General features: G+C 40.7%; 1 long non-coding RNA gene across 1 annotated transcript in view; it reads left to right on the forward strand.

The window, feature by feature from the left end:
- Positions 1-17,087, forward strand: part of LOC123611315 — a 110,236-nt gene extending 93,149 nt beyond the window's left edge. The window contains exon 3 of the long non-coding RNA XR_006718581.1: positions 16,717-17,087. This is a non-coding gene — a long non-coding RNA (uncharacterized LOC123611315). The remainder of the gene's footprint in view (positions 1-16,716) is intronic.
- The last annotated feature ends 3,253 nt before the right edge of the window (positions 17,088-20,340 follow it).

The raw sequence follows: 20,340 nt of genomic DNA on the forward strand, positions 1-20,340 counted from the left end.
AGTCGAACACATAGCCGACTGAACCACCCAGGCACCCCAGTGAGGGTCCTTTTAACTGAACAATTGTCAACTAGGTGGATTTCCATGTTAGGGAATAGGGTGGTTAAAGATGGCTCTGGAGTCAGAATGTGTGATTTATAATCCCAGCTCTGCTAATTACTAACAATGTAGTTGGGTTCATCACATAAATTCTCTGAGCCCTAGTTTTCTCATCTATATGAGAGGCATCTCAACAGTATCTGCCTTATGTAGTTGTTATAGTAAATTGAGTGAAATAACACATGTGAAGTGTTTGGCTATAATACGTGCCCAATGGCAGTTATAGATATGGGTTTACTTGGCTGTCTGGGGGAGAGGGACAGCAGAGAGGACAGGGTTAGAGAGTGTGAGTGATGGGCACTTTCACTCTTTCTCAGCTTCCTGGATATTACTCCTGAATCTAGAAGCTCAGTTCCCGGAGAGACAAGGACCTTTCCAGAAATACCCAAAAGGTGTTGGAAATACCTAAAAGGTATTGGAGGAACTTCAGCTCCCTACTCAAATCCCATTCAAAGAGTATTAAACATAAGGCACTCAGGTTGAAGAACTATTTTAAATCTCTCTCTCAAATATAAATAAACATTAAAAAGTTAAAAAATAAATAAGTGCACAGTCCAATAAGTTTTGACAGATTTGACACACTTGTAAGACTACTGCCACAATTAAGATAAAAGAGTATTTCCTCACCTACAAAGGTTTCCATATGCCTCTTTGCAATCTATTCTCTCTTCATCCCTGTGTCCAGGCAACCATTGCTTTACTTTCACTATAGATTAGTTTGCATTGTTTAGAATTTTATATACTTGGAATTATACAGGGCCGCCTGGGTGGCTCAGTCGGTTAAGCGTTTGACTTCGACTCAGGTTATGGTCTTACGGCTGGTGAGTTCGAGCCCCGCGTCGGGCTCTGTGCTGACAGCTCAGAGCCTGGAGCCTGTTTCAGATTCTGTGTCTCCCTCTGTCTCTGCCCCTCCCCTGTTCATGCTCTGTCTCTCTCTGTCTCAAAAATAAATACTTGGAATTATACAGCATAAACTCTTTTGTGTTTGGCTTCTTTCATTCAACATGATGATTTTGAGATTAATCCTTGTTGCATATATCAGTAGTTCATCCCTTTTTTACTGATCCCTTGTATGGATATATACCATATTTTGTTTATCCATACACCTGCTGATGGACAGTTGGGTTCTTTACAATCAGTGGCTATTTTGAATAAAACTGCTAAGACCATTTGTGTATAAATCCTTGTGTGGACATTTGATTTCATTTCTCTTCATAAATATCTAGGAGTTGAATGACTGGGTTATAAGGTAAGAGTATGTTTCTTAAGAAATTGCCAAATTATATTCCAAAATAGCTGTACCATTGTTCATCTCCAACAGAGATGAAAACTAGAGTTCCAGTTGCTCTATGTTTTTGCCAATATTTTGGATTGTCAGTCTTCTTATTTTTGGCTATATCTAGTATATCTCATTGTCGTTTTTATTTGCTTTGCCCTAATGACTAATGATGTTGAACATTTTTTCCATGTGCTTAAGCCTTTGGTACATCTTCTTTTGTGAAATGTTTGCTTGTCCATAATATTTTGAGTTAAAAATTATGCTTTGAACAGTAATATCAAAGTATCAATGACCATACAAAATGACAACTTTGAGATATCCCTTCTCTAAATTCCCAACATGCCTTTCTTGTTTATGCTGCTTCTAGAGACTCAACTTTAGAGTGAAGCTAACACTACTTCACTATTTCATCCTCCATATATTTCGCTGGTTACTCCTTATGGTCTTTTTCATATGTCTACATTGAATTAGCTTGCCTATTAATGAAATAATGTTTTGTTTTATTAATTTCACAGATGGATTACATATCTATTCTCTTCAAATTGAGCATTTGTACAAAATGGAAGTTTACAACCCGTGTTTCAGTGAATCTGTTTAAAGTTCAGAAATTCTATAACCAGATTTCATTTTATTTTTATCTTTATGGAGGATGATTATAAGATGGGATGGAAGGAATTGAGAAAGGCAGGAAATGATTAGAGAAACATTTCAGTTTGAAATTGTAATTTTATGCTCAGAGGGCCTCCTGTTAGTTCTTGGCACTGCTTTGCTAGAGATTTAGGTGCAATTACTCATCACGATGCTCTAGAGAAAAACTCAACAGCCAAGGGATCGAGAATAGCCAAGAAACAGGACACGTGCATTCAGCCAGGCTGCCCTGGTGAGCAAAAGCCAGTTTGAATCCCTGAAGAGTCTGGGGGTAGGGGCAAGGAAAACTGAGGGACTATTAAAGAAACACGATCAGCAAGATGGGATAAATTGAGGGGCTTACTGAGAAGAATTACTAAGGGAGAAAAGTTCCAGCCAAGAAAACAGTAGGAACTTGACAAATGTGGCTGACGGGGGGAGGGCAGAATTGTTCTGCTAACGATGATGTATAGCCAACCAAGTGTTGGCAGGATTATGCATTCCAAATAGTTCCAGATTAACATTACAGATGGGAGAGGAGTGTTTATCACAATTTTGTGTGAATAGATACAGGGCTGAGAAAATTAAGCATGAGAAAATTAAGCACAGAAAAATGTAGGAGGAATATCAGGGCAGGAAGAAAAGAACTTTCCAAACTTGTTGGGCTCTGGACTAGCCTTCCAAACGTGCAGTGGTGAAGACTCAGGAATTCAACATTCCAGGTGTTAGATACCTTCTCCTTGGGCCCCTGGTGACTTATGACAATTGCCCTGGGCTGTCTCTGCTATGTTAGCAGAGCTGGTGAAACTTTGGCTAGCCCAGCATCCAGAATTTGCTTCAGTAAACCACGATTCTTCCAAAATATGCAGTCTGTGGGACTGTTAGTCATGTCTCCCCACCTCCACACCAAGAGGTGTGCATGCATGTGACCCTACTTGTAGATCAGTTAGACTCCTGGTCACACTTACTGAGCTCTTGCTAGTTGCCAGAAACGATTCTTTTTTGTTGTTTGTTTTTAATTAAGGTATAATTGACAAATAACATTATATTAGTTTCAGGTGTACAGCATAATGATTCAATATTTGTATATATTGAGAAATGGTCACCACAATAAATCTAGTTAACGTCCATCACCACACATAGTTATAGAATTTTTTTTCTTGTAATGAGATTTTTAAGATTTACTCTCTCAGCAACTTTCAAATATAGAATACAGTATTATGAACTATATTTGCCACACCATAAATTACATCTCCATGACTTATTTATTTTATAACTGGAAGTTTGTAACATTTGACTTCCTTCACCCATTTTGCCCACCCCCTACCTCTAGCAGCCATCAATCTGTTCTCTGTATCTATGAGCTTGGACTCTTTGTTGTTGTTGTTGTTGTTGTAAAATCCATGTATAAGTAAGACCAGAGAGTATTTGTCTGTATCTAACTCATTTCACTTAGCATAATGCCCTCAAGGTCCATCCATTTTTGTTGAAAATGGTGAGATTTCATTCTTTTTTATGGCTGAGTAGTATTCCATTCTGTGTATGTATCACATGTATATCTATCATATCTTTTTTATCCATTCATCCATCAATAGACACTTAGGTTGTTTCCATATCTTGGCTATTGTAAATAATACTGCAGTGAACATGGGGGTACAGATATCTTTTTGAGTTAGTGCTTCTTTTTTTTTTTTTTTTTTTTAAGTAGGCTCTATGCCCAACATGGGGCTTAAACACACAACCCCAAGATCAAGAGTTGTATGCTCTACCGACTGAGCCAGCCCGGTGCCCCTGAGTTAGTGTTTTTGTTTTTTTCACCAGGAACTATTCTTAAGGGTTCACATATATTAACTCATTTAATTCTCAGAACATCTCCATGAGGCAGGTACATTTTACAGATGAGCAAACTGAGGAAAAGAGAGTTAAATGACTTGCTCAGGATACATAGTTAGGAAGAGATTTGAACTTGGCAGTCAGTTCTTGCTGGCTGCAGAAAACACAGGGAGAAAGATATTTCAGCGTTTCCAGCTTCTAAAGTAAAGACAGGCAGGAAAAGAAGGGGGTGGGAGATGTTGAATGAGTCACCTACAATGTCTGCCAAATCTGGTTACTTTTTGTTTTTTTTTCCTCTGTTATTAACTGTTTCTTCCTGCCTGTCATAGCTTTACACATGATTCAAACACATCTCCAGTGTCAGACTCATTGCTTCACACACCCACATCTTTTAAAAGACTTGCAATTTCATTTTGAAATTGATTGCATTGTAGTGTTCATAGTCGCAGATGTCATCTGAAAATGGCAGATACATTTACAGTCTCTGACAGCTGAAGACAGACTGACCACAGTCTTTGACTGATAACTGGTATGGATACTAGAGTGCTTGGGGAGGGATATTTGAGTAAGGGATGATGTCAGCAAATGGGCATCTCAGCGTATTTTCTATACCATATTTGCTTTCTTACATAAGCTGGTATCCTAGGTTCCTGAACAGTGAATACTAGGAGCACAAGAACTCACTGAATATAGCACCAATGTAACTTAATACTTTCTTCCCTCCCCAGTGCTATGTCTGCCTTAAGGAGGATGGATATTCAAAGAATGTGGGGAACCTTAACAATGACAACAAGAAAAGTCTATAGGCTTGAGGCCCACTGAGCTCCCAGGCTCATCCACTCCTCAGTCCTCCTGGTTTCCCTTCTGTCTCCCTGTCAGCATCCTTACCTACAGCTTTCCTTAACCCTCTGCTGCTGTGGCACAGAACCTGACCGCCATTGCAGCCCCACTGCTGACTTACCTGTTGATGCTGGTATCTGCTGAGCCACTGGAGTGCTCTCTCAAGGTGAAGAACGTCTCCTTACATGATGTTTCACAACTCATTTTATAAAATACTAGAATAGTGACATCACTCCCTCAGTCTCCTGTGACGATTCCCTGGAGAGGCTGAGACAACTTGTCTCTGGGCAGCTTTGGGAGAATTTTGGGTAGGACCAGACAGCATCTTATCCTCTATTAAAGATAATTAAAATTAAAATCATGGCAGGGGTGCCTTTGATGAAGTTCTGGGGTGATGGTGGGGTGCTCTGGAGCCAACGGCCAAGAAGGAATTCTTGAAGATGTCTTTGGTGCAAAAAAATTATTTTATGAAAGCACAGGGACAGGACCTATAGGCAGAAAGAGGTGTCCTGGGGTTGTGATGGGTAACTGATTATACATCCTCAGGTTTGGAAGAGGTTAGGGATAGAGTTAAGTCCCTAAGGTATTTGGGAAGCAAGGTTTCCAGGACCTTCAGGGGCTAGTTGTTTTTGGAAAATGCCATTTATTACCGTCTAGTAAAGCCTTAGTCATGAGACACTTTCAGATGTATATCAGGCGGCCATAAGCTTGGAGTATGATTGCCAGTATATATCTTGGGGCAGTTGAGATAAAGGGAGTTTCCAAAGGAATTTTTATATGTTAAAATAGACTTACAGGATCCTGGGAGGTCAGTATAACCTTAAGCTAAGATTCTCTTTTGCCCCTAGCAAAGTGTCATCATGAAGGCAGCTGAGCTCCTAGAGGGAGGTCACTCTGCCAGTTTCAAGGACTTGTCAATGGGCTGTAGGCAGTAAGGAAATTTAGTTTTTCATTTGCCTTAGTTTCCCACATCACCATGGCAAGCACTTAAACCCTTTTCCTTTGTTCTTGAGTAGCCAGGAGTATCTGAGGAATATCATATATATTCCACTTGGGTGCGTGTGTGTGTGTGTGTGGGGGGGTGCTTTTAGCCTGTACTTTGCCCTCCACTTGCCCCATGCTCCCTCATCACCTTGTTGGCTCAGTCAGTTATGTGTCCGACTCTTGATTTTGGTTCAGGTCATGATCTCACACTTTGTGAGATCAAGCACCAAGTCAGTCTCTGTGTTGACAGCATTGAGCCTGCTTGGGATTCTCCCTCTCTCTCTCTCTCTCTCTCTTCCTTCCCCACTCGAAGAGTGTACACTATCTCTCAAAAATAAATAAACTTAAAAAAATTAAAATCATGGCAAACACACACACACATATAGTTCTTTCTTGAACAACGTGGGTTTGAGCTGCTTGGGTCCACTTATACATGTGATGAGGGAGCATAAGGCAGGTTGAGCATCAAGCACAAGCTAGCACAAGCCCCCACCTGCCAGTCCAGGTGGGATATGTGTGATATTCCTCAGGCACTCCTGGCTGCTCAAGAACAAAGGAAAGGGAAGGAAGAAAACAAATGGTTAACTGACAGAGATCACAGTCATACAGAACATGAGTGCCCATCAGTTTACAAATATCTTAGTAAATTACAAGAAAAAGGCAATCTTATCAATAGCCTGATCTCCAGAAACCTATAGACTCAGTTTCCTGGAGCCCTAATATCACCGTCCCCTCCATAGTGATGTGGGGAACAAATGCAAGAAGGAAATGGCAGGTAAAATTAAATTTCCTTTTAACCTGCAGCCCCTGGACAAATACATGAGGCAAATACAGAGTATATTTGTCTTAATGTTAATGCCTTACTAGGGGGAAAACAACCTTAGGTTGACAACAGCAAGGCCTCCAGTATTTTAGGAGGCCTCTTTCACATATCAAAGTCCCTCTGGAGGCCTCCCTCCCTTTTGTCTTTATCCACCCCCCCTCCATAGGGTATAACCAGCCACTCTTCACAACCCCAGTGCAGCTCTTTCTGCCCACAGATCTTGTCCCCGTCCTTTAATAAGATCCCCTTTTTGCATCAAAGACATCTTTGAGAATTCTTTCTGTTGTGATGTCCAGACCCGCCCCCCACTACCATTCCAAAACCTCATCACGTGGATTTTTTTCAATAAATAGAGTACTGTAAATGTAATTGTATTGTCTCTTCCTTATGATTTTCTTTCTTTCTCTAAAATTTTTTAATGTTTATTTTATTTTCGAGAGAGAGAGAGAGAACATGAGCGGGGGAGGGACAGAAAGAGAGAAGGAGACAAAGAACCCAAAGCAGGATCCAGGCTCTGGACCATCAGCACAGAGCCCAAAACGGCTCAAACCCACAAACTGCAAGATCATGACCTGAGCTGAAGTCAGTGCTTAACTGACTGAGCCACCCAGGCACCCCCTTATGATTTTCTTAATAACATTCTTTTCTAGGGGCGCCTGGGTGGCTCAGTCGGTTAAGCGTCTGACTTCAACTCAGGTCACGATCTCGAGGTCCGTGAGTTCGAGCCCCGCGTCGGGCTCTGGGCTGATGGCTCAGAGCCTGGAGCCTGCTTCCGATTCTGTGTCTCCCTCTCTCTGCTCCTCCCCCGTTCATGCTCTGTCTCTCTCTCTGTCTCAAAAATAAATAAACGTTAAAAAAAAAATTAAAAAAAAAAAACATTCTTTTCTCTACTTACTTTATTTTTAGAATAACATAGGTAATACACATAACATACAAAATATGTGTCGCTCAACTGTTATCATAAGGCTTCTGGTAAACAGTAAAGTTTTGGTGCGAGTCAAAAGTTACACATGGAATTTTGTATTAGTGGCCCTAACCCCCGGGTTGTTCAAGGGTCAATTGTATATATATATATGTTAAAGATTTAATTTTACTTATTAACCAATGAAGGAATCAGGCAGGCATTATACTCTAAGAACAGATGTATTTATAGATCAGAAATATTGAAATTCATATGTAAACGGAAGCAAACTGGTTTTTCCATGGGGGGGGGGGGATCAACTGGACCTCTATCAGTCAGGAGAAAATTTACATGTTCATGAGAATCATTTTGCATTACTATCAACCACTTACAACTGAAAAGTTTCCAAAATAGCCCAAAGACAACTAAGAGATTAGAATCAGATAACCTGAGGCTGTGCTCTGTCAGTTCCTGGTTTTCCAGGAAGCAGGATGCTCTTTCTACAACCCTCACAGCATCTCTCTCCCTTGATGGCCAGCAAATTCCATGTACCATTCACATTGGGGCAGCCTTAATGCCAGGGTTCCTGGGATTAACATAAGCTCCAACATTGTTTTTTTTTTTCCTGTTTCTCTTGGGGCCACTTGTTCCTTATGTAAACAGTGCTCCTGGAGGTCTGCCAGAACTCTAATATGGGTATAGAGATCAGGACTCCTCTGGGACGCTAGCTGTTGAGTCAGAAGCTTTGTTTGTATTGCTCTATTGGGGGAGGGTGTGGCTTGAGGATTGGTGGGGGAAAACTGCTGGAAAGACACGTTGGGACCAAGATGTGAAGCATCTTCTGTGCCACACTACAGGTTTTGGTCTTGACCCTAAAGGCAGTGGAGAATAGCCATAGTCTTATAATAGATCAGTGTGATGATAATGGCTTGGTTTTGATTAGATAACTGGAGGTGGCATGAAGGACACACCATAGTGAGGAAACCAAAGATAATTCAGGGGGTGGGAGGGGTGAGATGAAATGGAGGTGGTAAGTCTTAGCTTATGGAATTGTCTTGAGTGAACAGAAATGACTTTTAGAGAATTTTCTGCTCATCACAAAGACCTACCTTCCACTCTTGTCTTCATTTTATCTCCAAATTTGTCCTGCTCTCCCTTCCTGCCTTCTTGAAGCTTCCCTTTCTTCATCAGCCCCTAAGTTAGGAGAACACTTGGCCCACCAACCTCTGTCCAACACTGTGTCTCAGTCATGTCTGAAATGCTTAACAGGATTCATGCTTTGTGCAAAGGTCCTATACAGTTTTCAGGAACCAGGGTGTCAAAGGCAAATGAACCTGAACAAGGAAGGTAAGGAAATTGATTTTACTCAGAATTGCAATAAGAAGAGCTTCTAGATGTCAAAATCAGAGTGTCTCTGCAGAAAGGTTTCCCCTAAGACTTTTGTAGGGAGAAGCAGACAAGTTATAGATGGAGTGATCTTACAGTTGGAGTTGCTTCCTTCATCAGGAGAAGCCCCAGTCAGCCAGCTGATCAAAAAAAAAAAAAAAAAAAAAAAATTTATATCTGTGTCTAGTTAGTTGCTTTTTTTTTTTTTTTTTTTTTTTGTAGGAGTGGTGGTATAGGGGTCAAGGGCAATCTGCCTCAAGATGGGCCACTTTGGCATACAGATTATGCTCAGCTGAAAACAATAAAGATCCAAAAGACTCAGGAAGAAACTCTTTGCTCCCTTACAATTGCCTAGAAGAATTTGGATAGAGGACCTGCTCCAGGAAGAGAACTATGACCATAGAGAACTCCATTATGTGACACGAACCAGGTATGGTGATGGAGAGAAACCCTGCAAGGCCTGTTTCATCAAAGTCCTCTATGTCCCATTGCTTCTGAGTGGCCCAGCAAGCACTCATTTACCAAGCATTTACTCTTTTTCATTATCCTGTAAATTGTATTCCTTCCCTTTGAAGTCCCAGACCCCTGCCCCCTTCTCCTTAGTTCCGAGTGTCTTTGGAATTTCCATGTCTGTGTGGATTCCCCATACATACAAAATTAAGTTAGATTTTCTCCTGTTAATCTGTCTCATGTCAATTTGATTCTTAGTCCAGCGTAAAGGACCTTGAAGGGCAGGGGAAATTCTTCCTCTCCTATTGGGAGGGGTCAATTCATCCAATCATGTTTGAGACTATTTAAAGAGACAACAAGCCCAAAATGAAGTCACTTGTGTAAGACCACATCACCAAACTAAGGCTTCATACCTAACCTAACTGCAGTTTCAGCCTTTCCCAGGAAAATAATCTTAACAAGTCAGTTTGGAATTTCCTGGTCAGCACTAATGAGGAAACCCGCCTGATAGACCACTGCTATCCCCAAAGGAAGGTGACCTTGCCTAAAGCAATCCATTTTTTACTAGTAACATCCTTGACCTGACCCCTGCTGCCAATAAAATCTCCCATTTTGTACAGCTTTTTGGGGTAATTTTCTATTTGCTTGATGGGATGCTGCCCAATTCATGAATCATTGAATAAAACCTATTAGATCTTCAAATTTACTCAGTTGAGTTTTGTCTTTTAACAAGACAAAGAGGGGCGCCTGGGTGGCACAGTCGGTTAAGCGCCCGACTTCAGCCAGGTCACGATCTCGCGGTCCGTGAGTTCGAGCCCCGCATCAGGCTCTGGGCTGACGGCTCAGAGCCTGGAGCCTATTTCCGATTCTGTGTCTCCCTCTCTCTCTGCCCCTCCCCTGTTCATGCTCTGTCTCTCTCTGTCCCAAAAATAAATAAACGTTGAAAAAAAAAATTAAAAAAAAAAAAAAAACAAGACAAAGAATAGGAATTCGGAGGGTCTGTGTCTGGCCCTTTCATGGTAAACAAGGGGGTATTGCAAGTCTTTCCAAAGGGAAAGGGGTAGGTCTTTACAGGATTCCTTTCTAGTAACACAAAAAGGTGGAGGATTTCAGAAAACAAAAGGTTGGGAAGATTAATCCTCTCTGTTTTCCAGAAGAACAGGGACCAGGTAAAGTTCAATGCTGTCAGTGATTATGGATTTATAGAGAAATCAAATCTCCAATCTTAGTGTAAAGAAATCACACATTACGGGGCGCCTGGGTGGCGCAGTCGGTTGAGCGTCCGACTTCAGCCAGGTCACGGTCTCACAGTCTGTGAGTTCGAGCCCCGCATCGGGCTCTGGGCTGATGGCTCAGAGCCTGGAGCCTGTTTCCGATTCTGTGTCTCCCTCTCTCTCTGCCCCTCCCCCGTTCATGCTCTGTCTCTCTCTGTCCCAAAAATAAATAAACGTTGAAAAAAAAAAAAAAAAAAAAAAAAGAAATCACACATTACATCCAAAAAGAAGTTGAAGTGCTGATATCCTGACCCCTAGTATTGCAACTCACTCTTTTTTACAGAGGTTAGGAAATCCAAAGCCTCTCAGTATCACGCAAGTCTCATTAACGAATGGGTGGGAGTGAGCACTGATATAACCTGGCTAGCATGTGTCCCACCAAAGGGGGGAAATGCTCCTGAGCTCCCAATTCCCATGTTGGGAATAGGGGCCCAATGTTGAAAGACATTGTTTTCTTAATTTCAACAAGGGTTTCTGATTATCTGCTTGTTTATATTTCTATAAAGACATTTATTTAGACAAAATATCTAAAAATCTAGGGGCGCCTGGGTGGCTCAGTCGGTTAAGCGGCCGACTTCGGCTCAGGTCATGATCTCATGGTCTGTGAGTTCGAGCCCCGCGTCGGGCTCTGTGCTGACAGCTCAGAGCCTGGAGCCTGTTTCGGATTCTGTGTCTCCCTCTCTCTGACCCTCCCCCATTCATGCTCTGTCTCTCTCTCTCTCAAAAATAAATAAACGTTAAAAAAATTAAAAAAAAAAATCTGATGGAAAACCAATTATTTTAATTGAAGTATAGTTGACATACAACATTATATTAGCTTTAGGTGTGATAGGGAAAAATTATGTTATAAGATGGCCAACAGGACTGACAGGAGAATTCCAGTCCCTGCCGGAGGACTCCGCTTCAGGCTCTTCTTACTGCCCCACTTGCCACGTGCCCCAAATCACTACTAATGCGGATGTAACAGACTATAAATTGTTCCTTCTGCTTATGCTGGGGGCTCAGACCTCTGGGGAGTGATCTCCTCTGAGCCCGCCCGTGTGAAATTAATCTCCTGCCTTCCAAGATCTGCCAGTGCCACTTGGTTCTTCCACTGGGTGATCCAGACCAGGTTCCATAACAGGTGTACAACATAGTGATTTGACATTTATACACATTAGGAAGTGCTCACTGTGATATGTGCTGTTACCATCTGTCATACAACGTTATTATAATATCAGTGACTGTATTCCCTCTGCTGTACTTTTCATCCCTGTGACTTAACTGATTTTCTAACTGCAAGTTTGTACCTCAGTCCCCTTCACCTTTTACCCATCTTCCCACCTCAATCCCCTCTGGCAACCACCAGTTTGTTCTTTGTTTTTACGAGTCTGTTTCTATTTGATTTGTTTGTTTTGTTTTTTGGATTCCACATATAAATGAAATCATATGGTATTTGTCTTTCTGTGTCTGTTTTATTTCACTTAGTATAAGTGAAAGTTCCCTTAGGGCCATCCATGTTGTGGCAAGTGGCAAGATTTTCAAATAAAATCTCCTAATTTAAGAGTTGAAAGCATAATAAATTCCAGGAAAACACATCAGGAAAATGACAGACCATCAAGTTTGCAACCTCCCTTGTGGAGGTCACCCAGTTACAAACTCACTTGATCTTACTTTACTTTGTGTAACCACCCACAAAGGAGAGCACAGCAGCAATGACTGCAGGTTCTGCAGAGGGGTTGACGGATGGCTTGGGGTTACCCAGCTGGTAAGTAGCCTCCTTGAGTTGGAAGCCAGCTCTCCATGACTGTGCCTGCTCTTGCTGGGTATCACACATGGTCCCTTGCAGTCCAATCCCAAGTCCCCTCCTCTTCTATTAATAGAAAAATGGGAAGGGGGTGGGTGTTACATGGCATAGCCATCATTTTCTCTTCCAATTCTAAAATTCTGGGCACCTCCTCTAATTCTGTTTGCAACTCCACTGAGCAATTTAGTAGGCTTGTAAGTTACATCCTAACTCACTCATTTTAGAAAATAAATGTTTCATTATTTACTCTCAAGCTGGTCATCTGTTTCTTCAGAAGCTTCTGTCTCCCCGTGTGCAGAATCTGAAATGACAATCAGGATCTTAAGAGAGATGAAGGTGAAGAATAGACCAAAAAAGGAATAATTATTTTATTGGTCAGCTGACCAAGGAGCAGGACAAAAAATCAGTTATGAATAACAATGACTTTTAACTCATTGAGTTAACTTGATTCTTATGATCAAGATAAAACTCAGATTGAAGATGTCTAGAGATAGGATACATTTTAATTTCCAGAAAGTCCCCTTCAGCCATCACATAGGTTAACAGCTTCCCAGATAGTTATCTTATTTATCTGGCTTTTAAAAATATCAGCCGCAACGAGAGATCCTCAAAAAAGATGGCCTTTTAAAAAGTACATTTCACCAATTGGGAACTTCTTTTTTTAAGATTTTATTTTTAAGTAATCTCCCCCTTCAATGTGGGGCTCGAACTTACCATTCAGATCAAGAGTCACACCATTCAAGCCAGCTAAGCGCCCCAAGTGGGAGCTTCTTGTATTCTCTAGGGCCCTGTCAGAACTTTTAGAGTTAATTGATGGGACAAGATAATGACATGAGCTCAAATGATTTCTGTTTTCTCTTTACCTCGCTTTGCAAGGAGAATTTTATTTTTCCATCCTGTGTGAACAAAAGACTTTAACTTTGAGAATCTGGGAAGATAGCCAAGAAATGTCACCCTCTGAAAAACAAAAACTGTGGGAATAAAAAGAATGACATTAACTGACTCCTGAGGAAATAACACATTTAAATGATGATGGTTAAGTGGGAAGCATTCCACCAGAGCAAAGTTTCTCAAAGTGAATTGTAAATAGAAACCTACTAGAAAGAGTTGCATGGCTGAATCATTTCTGCAAGTATTGGATTAAATAATGTTGAAACACTTTCATTGTTGTAGGATTTCTCAGAACCTTTAATGTATTGATACATTGTGAACTCTTTTTAAAAAAAATTTGTTTTAAATGTTTGTTTATTTTTGAGAGAGGGGCAGAACGCAAGTGAGGGAGAGGCAGAGAATCGGAAGCAGGCTCCAGCCTCTAAGCTGTCAGCACAGAGCCAGAGGCGGGGCTCAAACTCACAGATAGCGAGATCATGACCTGAGACGAAGTTGGACGCTTAATGGATTGGGCCACCCAGGTGCCCATACATTGTGAACTTCTAAGAGAAGCTTTAGTATGTAGTATTATCTAAAAGTGTTTTACACTGGAATCATTTTTTTGTAGACAAATCTACTGGGGTATTTTCTTAATTTCAACAAGGGATTCTGATTATCTGCTTGTATATATTTCTATAAATAAGTTTCTTTATAAAATAAATACTTATGCAAGTAAGTCTATACAAAAAGTTATTTATACAAATGAATTGTAGCATGTCTCAATCTGTGCTGTGCTTTCAGTTTGAGAAGGAAAGTTGAAAAAGAGAATTGGATAAGAGGCAGAATTTGTGCCAGGCCAACTAGTTGTTTCTCTGTAGTGGGTGGGTGCTAGTTTATAAGGGCCTCCATAACAAAGTACCACAGACTGGGCAGCTTAAAGAACAGAAATCCATTTTTTCCTAGTTCTGGAAGCTAGAAGTCCAAGACCAAGGTATGAGTAGGGCTGATTTCTTCTTCCTTGGCTTGCAGATGGCCTCCTTCTCCCTGTGTCCTCATGTGGTCCTCCCTCTGCGCTTGTTTGTGTACTCATCTGCTCCTTTTATAAAGACACCAGGCATATTGGAACGCAGCCCACCCTAATCACTTCCTTGTACCTTACTTACCTCTTTACAGGCCTCCCTCCGAATATAGTCACACTCTGAAGTACTGAGGGTTAGGACTTCAACATGTGAATTTTGAGGGGACACAATTCAGCTCATACCAGTGGACCAGGAATATAAATTACCAAGAGCTGGCTACATATTCCATTGAGACTGTAGCATTCTTTGCACCCCATCCCAGTCCTCTTTGAGCTGGCTTTTGAACCTGAGATGAATCCCAGAGGATGTTCCAATTGGGAGGAACCAGCCTCACAGCCAGACATAGTCTCTTGGATCATTATATTTCCCAAGAAACTTAATACATTAGCCTGCTGGTTTATGAGCTAATCTCTTGAAAGTCTGATCAAGATGATTCAGTTTCCCTGGACCTGATCACACCTAACTGGATGGATAAATGTGTTTTTTAAACTAACAGAGCTGGGGGCCAGATATTGCCCCTGCTGTGCCTCTAGCAGGAGAGCCAAGAAAAAGGAATGATCTCTGACTGAGGGTCAACTATGCAGCAGGGACTATGTATCATAACACCTCACATGTCCTGAACTGCATTGGGCATTTTACATTACCATCATCTCATCTATTGCTTGCAACATCTCCTTGAGATAAAGGTACTATTATCACCTCTAGATTAAAGACAAGGAAATTGAATTCTAAAGAAGATACTCATTAGTCATACAAATAGGAAATAATTTGAAGCCTCCAATGCTCTTAGCTACAACCCCACGTATAGTTTATTGATGTCACTTGATTTTAGGGGGAGCAAAAACTGTTCCTCTATCATCTTGTGTTCTGTAACTAGGGCCTATGATTTAAACTGACAAAAAACACCTCCGATTAACAGGAGAAAACATTTTTAACCTTTATTTATTTATTTTGAGAGAGAGAATGAGCAGGGAGGGGCAGAGAAAGAGGGAGAGAGAGAGAATCCTAAGCAGGCTCCACGCTCAGTATGAAGCCTGCCATGGATCTTGATCCCACGAACCATGAGATCATGACCCGAGCCAAAATCAAGAGTTGGATGTTCAGCTGACTGAGCCACCCAGGAGCCCCTTATTAATATTTTTATAGGCATGGGGACTTCACAGGAAAGAAGTGAAAACCCAAAGAAATGGTTAGATTTGGGGGTTTATATATTATTTTAACAAAGAACGATAAATTGTGGCAGAGTGATTAGATAAAGGAAAATGGTGTTGGGGCTCCAAAGGACAGTAAGGTGTGGGAAGTTGACTAGGAAATGTGTGGTAGATAAGAGTTGTTTAGTAAGATTTGCTATGCTGACTCCAACTCCAGGTATCCTCTCCAATGATAAAGCTGGTTCTCTTCCTAGTATGGGAGAGAGGAACACCTTTACAAATGGAAATTCGTGTCACTTCTGTGAAGGGGAATTTACGCCCTGCTTTTAGGCAGAAAGGGGGAGGGCAGAGAACTTCTCCTATGTCTGCTCTTTCTCTCAATTGCCTTCAGCTTAAAATAATAAAAGTAATCCTTATGCCAAAATTGGCATACTTTGGGATGAAATATTTGGATCTCCTTCAGTTCCTACGATCTTTAGAGATAAGGAAGGAAAATGAAGGCTAGAGTTGTCCAGGGTTATAAAGTTAATAAGCAGAAACTAGACTGTAAGCTGATCTTTCCGACTTCTGAAGTACCAGTATACGTACTATATAACCAGAATTTTTTATTTTATTTTATTTTTTTTTTAATTTTTTTTCAACGTTTATTTATTTTTGGAGCAGAGAGAGACAGAGCATGAACGGGGGAGGGGCAGAGAGAGAGAGGGAGACACAGAATCGGAAACAGGCTCCAGGCTCTGAGCCATCAGGCCAGAGCCCGACGCGGGGCTCGAACTCACGGATGGCGAGATCGTGACCTGGCTGAAGTCGGACGCCTAACCGACTGCGCCACCCAGGCGCCCCTAACCAGAATTTTTTAAATAAATGTTTTGTTTCAGAACAGTTTTAGATTTACAAAATAAAATTGCAAAGATTGTATAGAGAGTTCTCATATACTCTGTACCTAGGTTCCCCTCTTATGAACATCTTACATTAGTGTGATTTGTTACAAATGACAAACCAATATTGATACATTATTTTTTTTAAGTTTTTAAAAAAAGTTTATTTATTTATTTTGAGAGAGAGAGAGAGTCAGGGAGGGGCAGAGAGTGAGGGAGAGAGAGAATCCCAAGCAGGCTCTGTGCCACCATCACAGAACCTGATGTGGGGCTTGAACTCATGAACCATGAGACCATGACCTAAGCCAAAACCAAGAGTCAGACCCTTAACTGACTGAGACACTCAGGCACCTCTAGGTAGGTTATTATTGTTATTAACTAAAGTCCATACTTTATTCAGATTTCCTTAGTTTTTATCTAATGTCTTTTTTTTTTCTGTTCAATGATCCCATCCAGGATGCCACATTGCGATTGGTATCATGTCTCCTTAGACTCCACTTGGCTGTATCAGTCTCTCAGACTTCGCTTGTTTTTGATGGCCTGGACAGTTTTTAAGAGTACAGGTCAAGTATTTTGTAGAATGTCTCTGAGTTGGGATTTGTCTGATATTTTCTTTGCGATTAGACTGGGGTTATGTTTTGGGAAAAGGCCACAGAGAAAGCATCATTTTCATCACATCATATCAGAAGTATGTACTATCAACATGACTTATCACTGTTGATGTATGTCAGGCTTCTGCAAATAAAGATAATTTTTTAACTGCCTTTTCCTCCTGGGTATCAATTCATTCTCACATTTCTGTACAGCAGCAGTCTCCAATCCTGTGCTTTTACGAGAACTCTACTGTGCAGCTGGCTGTACCATGTAGAAACTGCATGTCATTCTGTTACTAAGGGGAGGGACTTGTTCTTGCTTTTGTCCTTTGTGGGCGAGTTTTTGTGCTTGCATGTGCATGTGTGTGCACGTGTGTACGTGTGTACGTGTGTGTGTGTGTGTGTGTGTGTGTGTGTGGAGGGGGTAGGTGGCTTGTTGGTGGTTTGTTAATTCACCTAAGGACTCTGCTGACCAGAATCTAAGAGTTCTAAGAAGGCTCCAGACCAGTGTTGGAGCAGTAACAAGCTGAGGGGACTTAGCAAGTGACCATGCTGGGGCTTTAAGGGGAGATGTGAAGTTTAGAAAGAAAAAAACTTCCGTGGGTTTGTGAAATAAGGTGGAGGAGACAGATTCTGTGAGTTCCAAGTCCCCTTCTCACTCTGAAACCAGGGATCTGGGGTCAGAGGGCAGGAAAATAAGGTAGGTTCTCTTTTCCTGTATCAACTTTATTTCTTTAGTAGTTCATTACAAGCTAAAGCATTAAAAAGAATCCTGATTCCTAGTCCCTGGAGGTATTTCTTTGGCTGGAGTCTCTGGTTTAATGAAGATGTAAACATTCTTGTGGGAACAGATCCCAGCTCGTTACTTCGCCCACACTTGCTTCCACGAAGAAGCTCAGCCCCGCTTCTTCTCACTCAGCCTCTGCTGTGTTTCTACATCTTTCTTGCTCCTTCGCATACAGCTGTGGTGAGAGACTTAAAAGGTTTATTATTTATCCTCCAGGAGCAGTTTTCTAAATTGAGGTGGAAACACACCTGGTACATAATCCCCTTTCTGGCCAAAGCTGTTCCCATTTCTGAATTTATTTTAGGGTCAAAATCAAAGTCTGAAAATTTTCATTCTCTCTTTGTGAACCTGAGGCAAAATCACAGTTCACTTTTTTTGTGTGTGTCCTTGGTCACTTGCCACAAAACAAAACCTTGAGGAATGCATGCCTTTTGTTTTTTAAAGTTTCTGTAATTAAACCCTATATGCTGGCTCAGTCACACTAAATATTTCCTGTATACTGTTGCAATATTTCCTTTTTCAACCAAGTACCCCAACACTCTCCTATATAACTATTAACTTTTCTAAGTTCACAACTTGCCCATTTGTCATGGACACCAAATATGCCACATTTTGCCTCCAGATAGAAAAGGAAAAATCTAGGAAAATGTCATCATGCCCCAGTTTGTCTTGCACTCATTTCCCCTCCTTGGAAATGGAGAATTAAGGTTATTCTTCTATCAATTTTTCCTTGTTTTTCTGTAGCCCCATTTAAGAAAAAAACCTTTTATTTTGTGTGTTGTCAATTCCTCTGGGTTCACTTACATCAGCTTTGGCTGAGTTGATGTTTAAAACATTTTCAGAGGGGTAAATAATTTATTTGAAAGCTAGTGGAGAAAGGCACTTAGAAAAATTAAACCAAGTGATTGAATCTGAAAGAAAAGATGTTAGTGGGAACCAAATAGTTTAAAAAAGAGGGAGGGATCTTCCTTTCAAAAACAAAAGTAAATGTCATCTAAGTGTTACTTTCAAACATATTTTTTTTTCATGGATCTTGTTTGAAGATTTACATCAATATAGATGTAAATACGTCGAATAAGCAAACATGTCTTTAAAATATTGGCTTAAAGATATTCTTCTAAGCTTTGATGCTATCTTGTGACATGTTTATATATTGCCATTGTGAATGGATTTACTAGGTCTTTAAATAATTAAATACCTTTCATGTGCAATTTGTATAAGTTCTCTGGGATTTTGCAAACCTATCCTGGACTTTTTCTTATATATGTATGTATGTATGTATTTTAAGTGGACTTCACGCCTTGCACAGAGCCCAACTCGGAGCCCAAACTCATGACCCTGAGATCAAGATCTGAGCCAAGCTGAAGAGTCAGATGCTTAATCAACTTGAGCCACCCAGGCTCCCCTCTAATTTGTTTTTATTCTAGACCCCCCATATCTTACTCTACTTAAATCATATATAGAACTGTCTCTCATCTTGGGTTCTCATCTTGGTCTCTAGGGAGAATTCACACAAACCTGGACAAGAACCTAGTTGCCCCACAGCTGTTTTTGTGTAACACTGGATCTTTTTGGCACCAGAGGAAGCATCATGCAGGAAACATTTGTGAAAATGTGATTGTGAAATCATGGTAAGAGTAGCAACATTAACATAAATCAGAAGAAAAGGAAAAAAGTACCCATAAACCTCCCATCCACCGCCATAAATCCAACTACTTTCATTTTTGCTCATGGCTTTTTCTATCTGTGTAAGCATGGACACATAAACAATGGAAAAGTTGATGGGCTCTCCAACGTATGTTTGCATTTCTCTGAGATCAGACCAAAGTAATGAGAGTTGTTATTTCCAGATGCTCAAGCAATTACCCCAAATGATTTCGCTTTGAACTTTCTAAAGAGATAAAAATGCTTTTTGCATTCTCTACCAAAAGCGAAATGTCACAGTGTTTTATTCTCAACCTAGCTACTTACTATCCCCCCAAAATGTATTTTAAAGTTCTTTCAAAACATATATTCCAAAAGTTTCAAGTCTTTTTTCTTTCTTTTATTAGAAGCTGATGAGTGTCTTCAAAAATAATAGCGTACTGGAGGCTTTGTCTTACAGTGTGCAGCTCTGAGTTTGGATTTTTTAGGCATTTATTTTTAAATCTAATTATGTCTTCCATTGATCTGCCCCTAGGGCCTAACAGATGAAAGTGACAATAAATACCTTAAAATCCAGAATTTAATTTTTTCTTTATTGTTTGAAAGCCTTACTCTCCCTCATAATTGGAGTTAATACAGTGTATTTGCGTTTTATTATCCTTACACATATGGCTAAGCAACTTTATCAAACCCACAAGGCTTTTGAGTAATGTGAGCCTCCGTGATTCCCTCAGGTTCTTTTTGGCGCCATCAATATTTCATTGTTTACCATTTGCTTCATGGTTTGGCACGTTTCCTATCCTCCCAACTCAGTAAAACTGTAGTTCTAGCAGCAGCTTTGGGGAATGAGGCAGGTGAGGTTGTTTGGGGCCTTCTGAAACGGAGGCACCGGAAAAGGAGTCTAAACCTAAAGGTGTAAAATGAACCTTTCGGACTCTGTGGGCCACAAAAGAGTGCTTTGAGAGGTGGAGTTGAAATACAGGAGACCATGCATTTTATGAAAAGAATCTTCCCTGATTCACTTGGAACCTCAGTGTTTCTGACATAAAACTGTGA

This window comes from Leopardus geoffroyi, chromosome C2 (genome assembly GCF_018350155.1).
Source record: "Leopardus geoffroyi isolate Oge1 chromosome C2, O.geoffroyi_Oge1_pat1.0, whole genome shotgun sequence".
Lineage (NCBI taxonomy): Eukaryota > Metazoa > Chordata > Mammalia > Carnivora > Felidae > Leopardus > Leopardus geoffroyi.